This window comes from Ursus arctos, unplaced genomic scaffold (genome assembly GCF_023065955.2).
Source record: "Ursus arctos isolate Adak ecotype North America unplaced genomic scaffold, UrsArc2.0 scaffold_24, whole genome shotgun sequence".
In the NCBI taxonomy this organism is placed as follows: Eukaryota; Metazoa; Chordata; class Mammalia; order Carnivora; family Ursidae; genus Ursus; species Ursus arctos.
In genome coordinates this window covers 36,326,131-36,342,886 of record NW_026622919.1, presented here as the reverse complement: position 1 = coordinate 36,342,886, position 16,756 = coordinate 36,326,131, and the positions used below count along the sequence as shown (strand labels likewise).

Genomic DNA, 16,756 nt, shown 5'->3' with positions numbered 1-16,756 from the left:
CGCCCCCCGGCTGTGTGAGGGCACACGAAGTGAGTGTGTCCCCGCCGGTACCGTTACCAGAATCTGTCCTATAATGTAATTGTGGGCACCTGATTATCTGCTGTGGTTTAATAGTTCAGAGAAGTATCCAATATCAAGGGCACAGCAACTGCCTACCTTAGGCCCAGTGAAATACTAGATCCCTAAACGTCAGGGAACTGAAAAAGTAGGGAGCCTACAGGAAAAGAAAGCGTCCAAAGCGGACAGGACACAGGCTGAGGCCCTAACAACAAGATGGGGGGAAAGGAAGTCAGCGACGCCACCAAACTGCCATCCTGGGCGGCTCACTTTAGACACCTGGCAACAGAAATCTTGGAACCGTGTGACGGTGTAACTTTCGATACAAAGCAATTTCTTCATTTGTTCCCCCTGAGCTAATACAGAACGGCAGGGAAAGGGCCCTGTCACCCAACTCCATCACCTAAACAACTCCCACCCTCACAATGAAGTGATTAGGAAGCTCGGGTCCTACTCCCCAGAAACCAACCACCCTCTCAGCGCGAAGATTCTGCCGTTCAACTCTGAAGACTTCCTGAATTCACAATTCTTCTTGACGGTATACCTCTGGATTCTTCTCCTCAAATACATCCCCACTCTCTTCTTTCTCTCTACTCCCTGCCACCTCCCATACTCATGCCCTGCCTCCAGTAAGACAAATTTCCTAACTTTTCATGTTGGTTTCCACTAAAAATGCCACAAGATTAAGTTACCTTCTTTCAGGTTCCCAAGCCTAAGGGCCCTTTTTGACATGTGTTTCATGTGGACAGGTGACTTCTAGCCAAGTAGATAAGGTTACCTGTCCACCTACAGTTAATCTTCAAACTAGCTTACGTAGGCTATGGAAATACAAGGATAAGACCGCACAGCCTGAATGTCCCATCAAGGGAATCACGATAATGGAAGAGAGCAAGAGGACAGGAGAGATTTCAAAATAAACACTGAACTGTGCATTTCAGTAGCACTTAAGAAAACACTCCATCTGACTAAGCACCTGATGAGTAGACTGATACCCAAAGGACTGTACATTCTCCAAAGATTATCGTGCTCACAGTTCTTGCTTTCTTCAAGGTTCATAAAATCAGACTTGCATTATTTATAATAAAGCAGATAGGTGGATCCTACCATCCAGGATTTTACTGATTTCCTTGCAAATAAAGCTACAACCTTGTTTCAACCCAAACCCATGTAACAAGGAATAAAATACATTTTGTTTAGGTCCTTCAAAGGTATCTCTCAACCATTTCGTAAGAGGACAAAAAAAGGGTTAGAGAAAGGAATGCAACACTGTCCCAGGCTGAAGCACTTAAAAAACACAATCATCACAGGGAAAATGCCCATCATACACTCTCCACTGAAAACAAAAAAGCATTAACAAAACAGCAGTTGGGGACTACACAAACACACACATAGCATATTTACATAGAGTGGAAAAAAAAGATAAAAACATATAGCTTAAAAGTCTAAAACCACTGGGGTGACTGGGTGGCTCATCGGTTAAGCCTCCCCACTCTTGGTTTCAGCTCAGGTCATGATCTCAGAGTTGTGAGATCAAGCCCCGAATCAGGCTCTACACTCAGCATGGAGCCCGCTTGGGATTCTTTCCCTATGCCCCCCCCCCCCACCCCGCGCTTGTGCCTGCACAAGGCTGCTCTCTCTCCCCGCCTCTCTCTCCCTCGAATAAATAAATACATAAATAAAGTCTTTTAAAAAAAGTCTAGAACCATTTCATAGTACTTACTTCTGGTAAGGGTGATGTTTACCTTCTGCTTTATACGTATACTTCTGTGATAGTTTAGTATTGTAAAATGAGTGGTATTAGCTAATTAATATTACCAGAAACAGGATCACTGGACAAAATGAAACAATTTGAACAAGTTGGTAGGGCCACTCTAAGCCAAATTTTCAGTGTATTTAAAGCTACATTCATTGAGGCAAATTTCTAAAGAACTTACCAGAAATGCATACTTTGGGGAGAGCATCATTTGTTCACCACCACTGGCAGCACTGTGCTAGGTGCTACGGGGTAAAGGCACACAGTCTCATGCTCACAGCCCTTGCTTCCCCCACAGTGAGTCTTGGTTGGTCTTCCCTCTCTCAAGGAAACCACAGCCGGGGGATTAAAGAGCAGGTCAACAGAGCACTGAACGCTGCACAGAGGCAGAGCCACACGGCGCGCTAACAACACACGACTCAAAAACCTTTGCTCTTCATCAGTCGGGTCAGTTTCGCCAAGTTATTTGATGAACTTACAAACCAGATATGCAACCTAGTAGAAAAGCTGAAATAAAAAATGGTGACAATACCGAACGCTGGCAAGGATGCAGAGAAATGGAATCTTCTACATTGCTGGTGGGACTGTAAGATGGTACGGCCACTCTGGAAAACCGTTTGGCAGTTTCTTTAAAAAATTAAATATATACTCACCGTCGGACTCAGCAATTGCACTCCTGGGCACTTAATCCAGAGAAATTAAAACGTGTGTCCATAAAACACCTATGCACAAATGTTCACGACGGCTTTAGATTGCCAAAAACTGGAAACCACCAAAATGCCCTTCAACAGATGAATGGTTAAAGAAACTGTGGCCCATTCGCACCATGGAATACCACTTAGCAATAAAAAGGAATGGACTATTGCTACACACAACTTGGATGGAGGGCATCGCGCTGAGTGAAAAATGCCAATCTCAGAAGGTCACATATTGTTATGATCCATTTCCATAACACTTCAGAAATGACAAAATTAGAGAGAGAGAGAAGAGAGTGCTGGTTGCCAAGGATAAGGGATGATGTGGCTCTGAAAGTACAATTACTCATTCCACTGTCCAGTCCCTACGGGGACCCCAGAAAGACGAAAAGTTTGTAAAGCAAAGCACGTTTCTGATTATGTTGCAGTCCCTACTAGGCCGGGGGAGGGGAGATTCTTTAAGCACACTCAGGTGCCGGCCCCACCACCTGAAATACATGTCAGGCATTACCCGGGTCCCATCCCTCCCTGCATTTGCATCTGAGCCTCGACTAATGAGGCAAAAAGCAGAAGTAACCCCCGCAGAGTGAACCCTGCTGTATGCAGTTCCAGCGCAGCATTCAGCTGAAAGTGTCCTGCCTAAAATCAAAAGCATCAGAACGCTGCAGCAATTAGACAAAGAAATTGGGAAGGACGCGGTTACCAGGCAGGGCACCTCACATTTGACAGGCTTCTGACCACAACTAGCTTTGCTGACAAAAGTCTCAGGAGCAGTCTCCAAAATGTGAGGGAGAAGGTAGCAGAAAAAATGTCAGGGACGCTTTTCTTTGGGCCAGGCCTCACCAGGCCTCCGACGAGGGGAAGCAGGACACGGGTCTCAAGCCCAGATAGCAGTTTTACCTTCTATTCTGATCAGGGCTTCTTCCTGAAAGTGGTCTGTCCCCATGTATGCCACCATCACTTACAACAGGAGGCCAGAACATCTACACATCTTTCGCAGAAGGCACTTTATTGAGAAGGCCTACTGACAAACAGGAAGACACTCACCCCAACAAGAAGAAAAAAAAAAAAAAAAACGGAAAAATGAACCGCCACCAATAAATCCTCCTCTAAGCCAATGCTTTAGCTGTTTAGCCAAATGTGCTTTTAAGGGTGACTGGTTTATACATCAAATACAATTATAACGTTAGAATTAGGAATGCATCGAAAGCAATCCTTCAGTGCTAACAGCACTAAAACTACTAGAATACATAACAAGTATTGCTAATATCATGTGGTTTTTTTTGAAGATTTTATTTATTTATTTGACAGAGAGAGAGACAGCCAGCGAGAGAGGGAACACAAGCAGGGGGAGTGGGAGAGGAAAAAGCAGGCTCATAGCGGAAGAGCCTGATGTGGGGCTTGATCCCAGAACGCTGGGATCACGCCCTGAGCCAAAGGCAGACGCTTAACGACTGAGCCATCCAGGCGCCCCTGCTAATATCACTTTTAAATCACATTCCACACAAGAAGGCCCGTGTATAAGAAATTTCAAAGCCGGGGCGCCTGGGTGGTGCAGTCTTTCAGCGTCTGCCTTCGGCTCAGGGCGTGATCCCAGCGTTCTGGGATCGAGCCCCACATCAGGCTCCTCTGCTATGAGCCTGCTTCTTCCTCTCCCACTCCCCCTGCTTGTGTTCCCTCTCTCGCTGGCTATCTCTGTCAAATAAATAAATAAAATCTTAAAAAAAAAAAAGAAATTTCAAAGCCCACCACTATATGAAATGGAACCTACTTCTGAAGACCTACTCTGAAAAGTCCTCGTCGTAGACAAGCCAGTGGAGTGAGGCCACTGTAGCCTCGCGGTTGAGAGTTTGGCCTTTACAGCCAGAAGGGTTCAAACACTGTGTGGCCTTAGGCCTATCACTTAACTTCTCTGTGCACTGTTTTCATATCTGCGGAACACAGACACTAGTACCTCACCTCATAAAACTGTTGGGAGGATGACATAAGTTCCTGTAGTTAAGTCCCTGCACACGGCCCGCACACGACAACTGCTGGTAGTTCTTACACAGGTAAAACATGGCAAAAAGACGAGTATCACACAGCAGAAGACACGTCAGTCTTAAAAAACTCTCCTGCTTTTCGACACAAGCAAGCCTTCTCCTAACTCCCACTGGAGAATGCATACAATCCCATTCAGAAAAAAGTATCATTTTACACAATGGAATGAGTAAAATAAATCCTGCCGAGCCCGCCTAACGCTTCCCAAGCTCTCGTGGGCAACATATGATTTCAATAGGAAAGGGGGCTGTTTTGTAAAGACAGTTTTATAATATCCTTTACCAAATGAAATGTTCAAAGTGAAAATTCAAGGCTTCACACAGCAGGCACAGGCTTTCAAAAACATCTGTACCCTCGCTCATGCCCCCCATCCTTCTTTCCTAATCAAGGCTGTAACAACCAAAGTCCTCTGTAGGCTGGGCCACAGGCTGACAGCCGCCGTCCTCCTGAAGAGTCACTAACTGGGGAAGGCAGACCCGGGGAGTCAACACTCTTTTAATGGCCCCACCCCCCCATCCCACCTCACTCAGAAAGATGGGAGTTTGCTCTAGAGACACTTAAAAAAGTTTTGACTTGAAGATTCTAGACACAATGCCATTACCCTTCTCCACTTCTAGGCTTCCCAACTATTCAGGGAAAAACCACAGACATTTTGGAATCAGCAACGTAAATTGTTTCCCAAAGTGTCGACAATGCTTGTCCAAAGACCCCAGGAGCGCTGGTAATTTGGACAGCTGTGCTAGAGGCCGCGGAAGCTGCATTTTCTAACTAGTATTGCTTCCGGACAACTGAAACTTTCTCCAGTGCAAAGTCAAGACACAGGGAGCAGTGTTCTTTGCGAACATCCACAGCAGTTTCATTTTTGTTTCACCACCAAAATAACAGCTCCAATAATCTATCCAGTTTGACATTTTATCCAACTAAGCAATTAAACCAGGAGGCAAAGCATGCAGATATTTTCCCCCTGCTCGGTATCAACAGTCATTTTCATATTGCAGCAACACAAACTAAGAATACTTGTTCCGACTACTTATAAAAGGCATCTAAAAAGCAAACACAAACTTTAGTGCCTCAAAAAAAACTGTACGCCCCCAAATTTTATTTGTCCTCTACCATTAAGCAGTGAGTAATAAGTAAAGGCCAAGAAGCTGAAAACTCCTTTTCAGTATTTAGTCAAAAGAGGTCAAGATCCCTCCCGATACAGGCACCAAACGCAAGTTCTATTGACTTATTCTTAAGTATATTAAAGGTAAGCATCCCTCACCTAATCACCAAATAGTAAAAATTGTGGTTGTGATCCAGTCAATCACCAGGGATGGAACTTCTCTCCCCAAGTAGGAATGGGAGTGCTCATTTGGTTGCTGCATTTACAGGTAGCATAAGGAAGAAAATGATCTCAATGTGCTCAGAACCACCTAGAACAATGCTATTCAAAGGGCCTTACATTCCTCTGTGCCTTAAATCCCTCCTCTGCAAAATAAAGGCAGCCCCCGAATTTCTGAATTTCTGAATTTCTCAACATCATCACCACCATCACTGCGGTTGTTGCCATCAGAATCCCGAATTTCAGTCCCAAACACTCTTGATTCTCTAGGTGTAGGCTAGGAATCGGGAAACTGGATTTTTATAAGTCCTCAGGAGATTCTGGTGCACGCTAAAATTTGAGATCAGCATAGATGATGTTACCAATGCTTTTAGGAATAAAAAAAGGTCATAATTTGTGTGTAAATCCCTGATAAAAAATTATCTTAGGTAAAGAATATTTTTAGGTGGCTTAGTCAGTTAGGCGTCTGCCTGCGACTCAGGTCATGATCCCAGGGTCCCAAGATCCAGTTCCACACTAGGCTCCTTGCTCAGCAGGGAGCCTGCTTCTCCCTCTGCGTGCCACTCCCCCCACTTCTGCTCTCTCTCTCTGACAAATAAATAAAATCTTTTAAAACAAGAATATTTTTAAATCAGGATATTGAAACTTACAGAAAGCATATTTTAATATGCTTCTATAATATTTGTGATATGTAACAAAAATTTCAACTTTTCCCCATTTAAGTTTACTTATTCAATTATTTTTAAAGATTTATTTTAGAGAGAGAGCATGTGCACGCCAGCGGGGGGAGGGGCAGAAGGAGAGCGAGCATCTCAGACTCCCTGCTCAGTGCAGAGCTGGACAGGGATCTCACCATCCTGAGATCATTACCTGAGCCAAAATCGAGAGTGGGTTGGGACGCCTGGGTAGTGCAGTTGTTAAGCATCTGCCTTCAGCTCAGGGCGTGATCCCGGCGTTCTGGGATCGAGTCCCACATCCGGCTCCTCTGCTGGGAGCCTGCTTCTTCCTCTCCCATTCCCCTGCTGTGTTCCCTCTCTCGCTGGCTGTCTCTCTGTCACATAAATAAATTTTTAAAATCTTTAAAAAAAAAAATCGAGAGTGGGTCACTCAGCTGACTGAGCCACCCAGGGGCGCCTTTTTTTTTTTTTTTTTTTTTTTTAAGTAATCTCTATACCCAGTGTAGGGCTCAAACTCATGACCCTGAGATCAGGATATCAAGCCAGTCAGTGGAGTGTGCAGCTCTTGATCTCAGGGTTGTGAGTTTGAGCCCCACGCTGGGCAAAGAACTTAAAGTAGTAACAAGAACAAAAAAAGATGTTTGATTGGGAAGACCAAATATAAATTAAAATACATGTAAATATTTACATTCTATGGCATCAAAAACTGCTTTCTTGACACATGATATTCAGAACTCTTGAGTTTTGTACTAATCCCTCCCAAATAAAACCAGTGGCTTATTTTTATGTTTGGAGAAAGATCGCAGGCTGCTTGTGAGCTTTCCACAAGTAACAGTGGAGGTGTGGACAGCCTGCATCTCAAATAAAACCCAAAACTGAGATATCATTGCCAATGTATTTTCCTTTTAGTATTAGTTTTGGTCGTACAAGAGACATGCTGATGTGCTGTATGAAAAATTTAATCAAATAAATAAAATGTAGGAATCTGATGAAGATCATCTGGAGATGAAGTGGCAGAATTACTATCATTTTTATGTCCCCCACTAACTGGTCAGCTCACTGCCCCTATTCATCAAGCTTCTAGTCTGCAACTGTGTCAACAGTCCAGAGTTAGGAAACACTGAACTAGACCAGTGGGCAGGGTGTGGATGACTCAGAGTCACCGGGACTGCTGGGTCCAACCAGATGGTGAGGGTAGTAAGAAAGGTGGAGTGGCCTCTGTCCCCAACTCTCTGGGAAAATTCTGGCAACCTCTCCCCACCTGTTTCATAGCAAACAGTAGTGAAGGTAAACTTCAGCTTTCACTCGGAATGACTAAGCAAACTCTTCCAACAGTAAATAAAATGACCAAGAATGGTACCTGAGTCTAGTAGTGCCCAAAAGCTAGAAACAAAGGTAGACAGATGTGAGAGAAACTGAAAGACTAAGAATTTTCCACCGTGGACTGGGCCAGTCCTAGCACTTGCAGCTGCTCCCCCGCCACCTCCGGCCCCCTGTACAAAATGTTAGCCCCTAACTCTCCCTCTTCGCCCCTCTGAAAAATCCAAAATGCAACAACGGCTGCTAATTTACAAAAACAATTCCAAAACAATTCCTCTCTCTTCCTAGAACCATCCTTGACTGCAGATTCCTCCAACCAGCTGAAGTTCAGCTGACCCACTCCTGCTTAAAGCAAGCCCTAGAAAACACTCTGTTCTTTTTCCAAACTAGAATGCTCCTTTTGTCCAGCATTTTCAAATAAAGGCTTATGCTCTGGTGAATCTTCTTCCACACCATGTAAAATAACAATTTAGCATGGTCAAGAGGAAGTATTATTAATTCGTTGTGGCCCCACTGACTCAAGACCTAGAGAAAGGTTGGAAGCAGAAAGAGGCTGAGAATTGGTTATTTCTCAAGCAGATGTCTTAATCATTATTAAAGTTTAAAAAAAAAAAAGTAAGAATTACAGAAAATCCTGGAGAGACAACACACTTTCCTATGTATTTTGGGATCAAATATATTGATTCCTGTGCCATAAGTCTGTATGCATGTGATCTGGACTGAGACTGGAAGGATTTTCCATAGCAAATGAGAAGAATAAAACATGAAGAGGACAAGATGGGAGAGGATGACGCTACATTTACTTAAGCTTTTTTTTTTTTTTTGCAAGTCTTTTAACATAATCCAGCAGTTGCAAATAAACAATGGTGCTGATTACTAACCAATTACATTTAACCACTCAGAGGCCAGCAGAGCCTCCAGTTGGCCTACCTTCCAGTAAGTTTCAGGAAGACTAGGCAGCATTTCTTTAAAGAGGATTGACGCAGTTAAAATGTCTTCAGGAATCAGACTGGCTCCTGGTAGTTCAAATGGGGGTGAGCTTCCCCTACTTTTAGAACTGGCCTTCTCAACATTTGCTGCAACATGGACGGCACTGGAGGAGATAATGCTAAGTGAAATAAGTCAAGCAGAGAAAGACAATTATCATATGATTTCTCTCATCTACGGAACATAAGAACTAGGAAGATCGGTAGGGGAAGAAAGCGATAAAGAAAGGGGGGGGTAATCAGAAGGGGGAATGAAACATGAGAGACTATGGACTCTGAGAAACAAACTGAGGGCTTCAGAGGGGAGGGGGGTGGGGGAATGGGATAGACCGGTGATGGGTAGTAAGGAGGGCACGTATTGCATGGAGCACTGGGTGTTATACGCAACTAATGAATCATCGAACTTTACATCAGAAACCAGGGATGTACTGTATGGTGACTAACATAATACAATTAAAAAACATTAAAATAAAATAAATAAATAAATTAAAAAAAAAAAAAGAAGAAGAACTGGCCTGGCAGAAACAAACGGCTGTCCCAGGGGGCCCTGACCACTCCACAACCCAGAGACAATGAAATCGTTTCTTGCTACGAAATTCCAGAAAAGGCCTGAGTACGTTAAACTGGGAGATGGAGGCCTGACCTGCAGCACGGGAGAGGGCCAGCTTTAAAAAGTCAAGTAACACGTGCTCAACAGAATTTTTTTAGAAGTTCAAAAGCAGCACGAGGGGTGGCTGCTGAAAAAGACTGCTGAGGGAGCAAGACGGTTTTGCTTATCTTTTTATAGGCGAGGACAATGGAGAAATTACCAGACCAAGGTCACTTTCCACTTAAAAAAAAAAAGTTGGAAGCCTTAACAAGAGATAAAAACCTGCATAAGTCATGACTCCGTGAAATCGGCAGCCTGGTGAGAATCTCCCCAAGAATCCTGCAGGAAATGAAGTGCGGATTAGGGTAATTAAATGTGAAGTCTCCTTGAGAGCAACTTCTTGTTCCTGAAAACCAGAGCCATTTCTGTGAAACGTATCACAGAGAAACTGTGAAGAGGATTTGCCAGGCATCACAGGTTTTCCACGCTCACATCAGGTCTGCAAACGCTATGATCTAAAAAGAACAGGGCAGTGATTTGGGGAGGGAATTACATAATACACCTTATCAGGGAAAAGCACTCTATTCTCCAGTCTTTGCAAAGGTTCACGTGCTCCTGTAAGTGTAATTTACTTAGGGGTTTCAAAAATTACACACATTGCCTCAAAAGAGATGGAGGGGAAAAAATATAATCACGGGGTAAAGGCCAAACACTGTCTCTTCTGAATGCTTAAATAGCCAATTATGTGTCTTAATACATTAATTCTATAGAGAGAAAGAAGACTATTACAGGAAAGTTGAATAAGACATCTTAAAAAATGTACCCTGGGGCCTAAGTCCATTCAACTGACAGTAAAATCACCTCCTCAAAAAAGCAGTTTTATGCAACATCTAGTATTTTAATTTCCCAGCTGCCAAGAGAAATATATAAGGAGCAGAAATTAAACTAATTATGTCAGCAGCGCACTGAACAAAACTTTAATTGTATTACACACTAGTTAGACATTTGCTGAACAATACAAAGGCCCTTAAGGGTAGGAACTTCTTTAGAATATAAATGATCCCCAGTGAAATAACAAAAATTAGTCTGTTTGGGCAATAAACAGATTCATGGTTTAGATATAAAATTTCAACCAACATCATAATTCAATATAAAAAATATCTAGTATAAAAAAACAAATCTCTAAAATGGCTTTAAATCATTCTCTGATTTACATATGCTGTATCATTAATAGGTCCTTTAAGCCAGCATTGTACTAATCAGCTTTTTAAACATACTGCCCACAAAAGGGCCTATTCATTTAGCTGGGAGACAGGTGTTAGCAACCAGCAACCTCTTTTAGCCTGGAGTTTCAGGGGCCTGGCCTGCGATAATTGTGGCATGATTGGCAAGTCGAAAGGAAGGGCACTCTGAAAGACAGGAAGAGAGGAGAGAGGGAAAGAGAAACAAAAGAGACCAAAAGGGAGAAAGGAGGGGCGCCTGGGTGGCACAGCGGTTGGGCGTTTGCCTTCGCTCAGGGCGTGATCCCGGCGTTGTGGGATCGAGCCCCACTTCGGGCTCTTCTGCTAGGAGCCTGCTTCTTCCTCTCCCACTCCCCCTGCTTGTGTTCCCTCTCTAGCTGGCTGTCTCTATCTCTGTCAAATAAATAAATAAAATCTTTAAAAAAAAAAAAAGGGAGAAAGGAAGATGAGGAAAGACATGGATGTCAGCTGGTACTTCACGGGGCCACCCTTAGAGTCTCCTGGCCTGATGGGAGTGTCCGGGCTACCAGCCGGATAGGCTAGACACACATGGCTGAATTCGGAGGTTATTAATTCATTCTTGGGGACAGTGACTCTGGATATATGCCTACACTCCGCTCATTCTAAAAACAGTTTTGAGTGTCCTCGGCCTCTCTCATCCCCTATCTTCCAGTTCCTAAATTCAGTCCTCACTCTGATACACTCTGAAAGAGCTGATGGAGTAGATACTCCTGGAAAGAGTTACAGAGAAAGCCAGATTTAGAAAGACACCTTCAGCCTTCGGAATAAAAATCCTAGCAGAAAGTAGGAGAAAGGAACATTCACGGAGTTGCCTGCAATGCACAAAGAGTATATTTTCTCTTTTAATCTACCTACTAATGCCACCAGGTATTTTCATCTTGGGGATGCAGAAAATGAAGCTGACAGAGACTCAGGGAAGGGGTGTGAAGTGGCATGGCCAGGAGGCAGCAGGGCTGGGATTCAAAACCGGCTTTGTCGATTTCAAACTAAACGGTTAGGCTTTTCCCGAGTTTAATTCCCTAACATACTGAGTGCCGGATTCTGTTTTCACTTGGACGGTTCTGTACTTCAGCACTTTTTCTTCCTTCCGTGAACTCAGCAAAGGACCTGTGACGAACTTGTATTGACTATTAAGCCTCCATTATTTTCCATAAGCGCTTCAGCTATGAAGCAGTAAAACATCTGGCAAGTTGGCTTTATTTTTTTCATCCTACGTGCGAAGAATTCCCAGGCACCCCTCCTACCCAACAGGGATCATAACTAGATTCGACTCCTGATTCCAACCTCCAGTTGTTTCCACATTATCATTCATTTGTCCACTCAGGAAATAAAGGAAGCTACTTTCCACATGACTCCTGATAGATAATACAGCAGAGGGGGGCCTCTCTGTAAAGTAATTTACATAAAAGTTATAAAAGCTCTTTGTTATCTGTCATGACTAGGAAATGGGCTATTCTAGCAAATCAAACATCCTGGATAACATAATGATGCTTTTAAAGGGACAGCCATTTATAAAGAATTTCAAAGCCATGCGGCAGTGGTTCCCAAACCCGGCCGTGTATCAGAATCACTTGGGGAGCTTTTTGAAAACAGAGGCCTGAGTGGTTTTTAAGATGTAGATTCTTGGTCATCACTTCTCCACTCAATCAAATCCCCAGGAGGTGGGGCTGGGAAATCTGTACTTTTAAAGAACCCCTGAGTGACTCAGCTGCGAACTGCAGCTTTCAAGGAACGGCTGGCTTTTGGGAACTCCTTGCAGTAAAGCACACTAAAAAGGCCAAAAGCTGCACTGAATACAATGTGACCTTCTTTTGCTGATTCAGGAAGACTTCAGGAGCTCCCAACAGCTCTGGGGGCATCATCCACTACTGGTCACCAATCACCGCACTGGCATAACCAGAAAGGAAAGGTTAAGATTTCGAACTGGTACAAAGCTGGAAAAACCAGCTTTGGTTTTTCTATCAGATTCAAAGCGCTGCTTTTCCCCCAGAGGAAACATAAGATTTTATGCTTGCTTTGAAAAAGGAAAATGTTTAAAATCATGCAGTAGGATTCTCTCAGCCAACTCTGGTTACAATTCAGAATGTTAACAGGCCCAAATGCATCAAAAGTGTGGAACACTCAAAGGGCAGAAGAGAAAGCAAAGAAACTTTATGACCATCCTAATTAAGAGAAAGGAAGATAACGGGTTTAAACTAAGAATGGCATTATAGGATTAGATAAAACCACTGTCCTGACCACGGCAACTGATAAATCCTGGAAAGTGGGAGAGCTGAGGCCTAGGATTCCTTCCTGCCTGGGATGGGTTTCACGTGAGACGCAACAGAACATCCTAATAAAAATCCTATTTAAAACTGTTAATATTATAGGGGCGCCTGGGTAGCGCAGTCGTTAAAGCGTCTGCCTTCGGCTCAGGGCGTGATCCCGGCGTTCCGGGATCGAGTCCCACATCGGGCTCCTCTGCTGGGAGCCTGCTTCTTCCTCTCTCACTCGCCTGCTGTGTTCCCTCTCTCGCTGGCTGTCTCTCTGTCACATAAATAAATAAAATCTTTAAAAAATAAATAAATAAAACTGTTAATATTATAAAGTCACAATACAAAAAAATGACCAAACCATTTCCCTATTGAAGGAAGGAGAGTTCACTTGTTTGTAATATAAAAAGATTGCCCTTGTGTGTCAACTATACTCCAATTAAAAAAAAAAAACAGGCCAAAAAAAGGTAACCAAAAAATAGATTGTCCTTACAATTGCCAAAACCTTTCTTACCGAAACACAAGCAACCATTACCAGTAACCGGTAACCAAACAAAAATAATAACCAGTAATCATTACCAAACAATAATAACGATGAAGCAGCTAGTCCCGTGGTCCCTTGAGACTTCACCAACAGCAATTTAAACCACGTATGCTCATTAACCTCTAAGTTATGACTTAGTTCTGTATTGCAGGGGTGATGAGGTTCCAACGTGCGGAGGTTAAAACTCTCATCCCAAAACATAAACACTATGGCCAGTACAAGTCTGATATAAAAGTCTCTAATCTACAATTAAAACAATGGCAGTATTGAAGGTTCTATTGTAAGAATAAAAAATCAAGGTGGAATCAGTCCCCCTAACACTCCTTAAGGTTTCTGTAGGTGTTTCCAGGAAGTCCTAGGCACAATACTCGTACAGATGGGTGTGGCTATATTAAACATCACAGTGAACGTGTCATTAGGGAAGAAATTGTGCCTTTTTTTGTTGTTGTTGCTGTTTTGTCTTTTTAAATGCTGGTAATTGAAAATGCTTTTTCCACTGCTATCTTAAGAGGCCTTAAAGATGCATTCCTGTTAGATGGTGCTAAGCAGTTATGTCAACCAGCTTGACCATGAGAAAGATTAAAAACAAATTAATTTCTAATCGGAGAACAGCTCTTTTTCTGTGCATATTATTTTAGCAGTTGGTTAAATTAAGTCAATTTGGAGGATTTAAAGCCCTTGATCCCAATGTAAACAGGCAGAATAACAGCTGTCTACCTGATCAATTTGAAAGTTTTTAGTGGTCTGATCTTTGTAACAAGATATAGACATTAAAGTGTGTGCATGTACATGGAAACTTTCTTCAAGCACAATCAAGTTATTACATAGCCCTGCCACTTCAATCTGCAATTGTTGCACACAATTTCCAAACGTAAATGACACCTCTAAATAAACTGTGGTTTATGAATTGTACTCTGAAGTCCAGAATTATTAAGAAATATGCCATAATGTTTTACAAATATCTGCCATCATCTATTTTCTTGAATGTGAAAGAGAATGCAATCAGGAAAAAAGGATAAAGAAGTTGTCAAACCTGAAATCCCCTGACCAGAAAGGAACACTGCAGCTCCCAACCCTGGAACTCTGCATAAGAACACAGCAAAGCACTGTGTCCCCTGCCTATTCCCATTCCTAGAAAAATGGCTCAATAAATGGACACCTTTGGCCATATTTCAGTAATTTGAACTGTCACTGGGAAAATCACAAGGCTCCCCAGACAGCTATAGCAACAAGAGTGACAGGAAGTCTTCTCTGCCCTCCAAACCACCTGTAAAAGGGATGAATAAGGAACTTGCTGCTTTCTTAGACAGCCACATGCACCTGTGGATGATTATTCATTAGGTCACTGTGGCCTTTAGCCAAGGTGCAAAGTGACAGTTGTGGGTAAAGCCCTATTTCCAAGCTAACAATAATTCTTCCCTGAGGTAGACTGGGAGGAGCTTGATACAATCTTCCTTGATTACACAAGCAGTTTTCTCCCACTAGAACAAATGACAGACCAACAAAAAGGAGAAAATAAGGCTGTTGTTGGTATCTTCTGCCAGCTCGAAATCGAGCTCTGAGCAGACAGATGCCTGCCATGCTCTGACTCCCCTGGTCTAGACCGACTTCCCTATGCCTGGGCAAATGTCTCAGGGGCAGCCCGCTGCACAGAGGCCCCATTTCCCTTCTCCGTCTTGACCATTGGCGACCTCACACATCACCTCAAATGAACGGAGGGCAAAATCCCTAGAGGGGAGAGTGGGCGGAGGGGTGGGGGGATCACATTCCCAAACTTCTCCAAGCTCCGAACTCCAGACTCCTCCTTCCAAGAAGCCTCAAGGGCTCCTCCACTAGGAAGCAGGAACAAACTAGTTCCTTTATAGGGGGCACCAGGCCGCCGCGTACCTGACTCAGTTTCCTCTGCCGCAAAGAGGCATCTTGCCCCCACAAGCCAACTGAACCTGCCGGTCTGGAAGGCTTTTGCAGATATCTGAAGATAGCCGTCTGCGGGTACTGCCCCCACAGGTGAAATGCTTTCTTTGAAGGGACTTTTAATGGGACAGGTGCGAGCTGCCCCGGCTGCGGAGACTTCCAGAGAGGCAGGGAGAGTCCCAGGCCGCGCCCCGCAAAGAGGAGGCGCCTCCAAACAGCCCGGCGAGACCCGAGGCCGAGCAGCACTCCCACCCCGACCTCCCCCAGGACCCCACCCAGGCCGGGCACCTCGCGTATCCCAGCGCCGCCGCCGCCGCCTCTTCCTCACCTGCCGCGGCCGCCCGCCCGCCCGGCGATCCGCACCTGGGAGGGGAGGGGCCGGATCCGGGCCGCGGACGCCTCAGGCAGGGGGGCTCCGGGCTCCGCCGCGGCGGCGTCTCCGGGGCTGAGGGGCACCGGGGGGCGGTCGCGACATCCTCACGGGCGGCCCCAGGAAGTTGGCCCCCCCACCCATCGCCAGTCGCCCGGCCCGGCCGCTCCCGCCCCTCGCGCGGCTCCGCCCCTCTCGGGAGCGCGCCTCCGCTCCCGCGGTGCCCGAGCCACCATAGAGAGCGGCGAGGCGCGCGGCGGGCTAGAGCGTGGTCTCCGCGCGCGCCCCCTGGCGGAGCTGAGCCCGCCGGAGGCGGGGCCGGCCGAGCCTGAATGTGAGCCCGGTTCCCGGGTGTCAGGGCATCCGCTGTCCCTCGTTGCCTCGGTCACCGGACTTTGCGCGAGAAGCTGGAGCCCAGGTCCGAGGCTCAGCTAGGTGGTGGTCCAGCTTGGTGATCTTGAGCAAGTCCCTTTAACATCCCTGAACTCGTTTCGTTGTAAGAGTTGGCGAGTTGCCTCACTTTCTTAATCTCATTGTTCCTCCCAACAATGCTATAAACAGGTGAGGGTTCCCCGGATTACAATGGAGGGAACCCAGGCCCATCAGGGTTCACTAGCTTATTCAAGGTCCCGTAGCCGGAAGGTATTAGAAGCCAAATGTGTAAGACATCAACACCCATGCTAGTCCCGCTCACTCCGTGGCACGTCGCTCATCTAGCGTTTCCCGGTCTAAATCCCCAGGGTTAGCTAGTTTTACCTTAGCAGGGTGAGGAAACTGCTCAGAGGAAGGCCGTGGTAGGAAGAAAAGGACTGTGGTCAGGAGCCTACCCTGGACATTCACCAGCTATGTACCTTTCAGCGGGTACTTAGCGCCTCTGAACTCCAGCTCGCTCATCCCTGAAACAATCGGTATGGTTAGGAGGCTGGGTGGTATGAGGATTAAATGAGCTAATGCATGTGGAAGTGCTTAGTAA

The 16,756-nt window shown here is 44.9% G+C and overlaps 1 protein-coding gene across 4 annotated transcripts in view; it reads right to left on the bottom strand.

Annotated features, from left to right (window-relative positions):
- Window positions 1-15,966, bottom strand: part of RFFL (ring finger and FYVE like domain containing E3 ubiquitin protein ligase) — a 64,292-nt gene extending 48,326 nt beyond the window's left edge. Inside the window, exon 1 of one of the 4 annotated variants that reach the window (XM_044390813.3) lies at window positions 15,742-15,966. The gene's annotated coding sequence lies outside the window, so the exon portion shown is untranslated. The other 3 variants (XM_044390812.3, XM_048223850.2, XM_057317813.1) reach the window with 3 other exon arrangements.
- Between the last annotated feature and the right edge of the window lie 790 nt (window positions 15,967-16,756).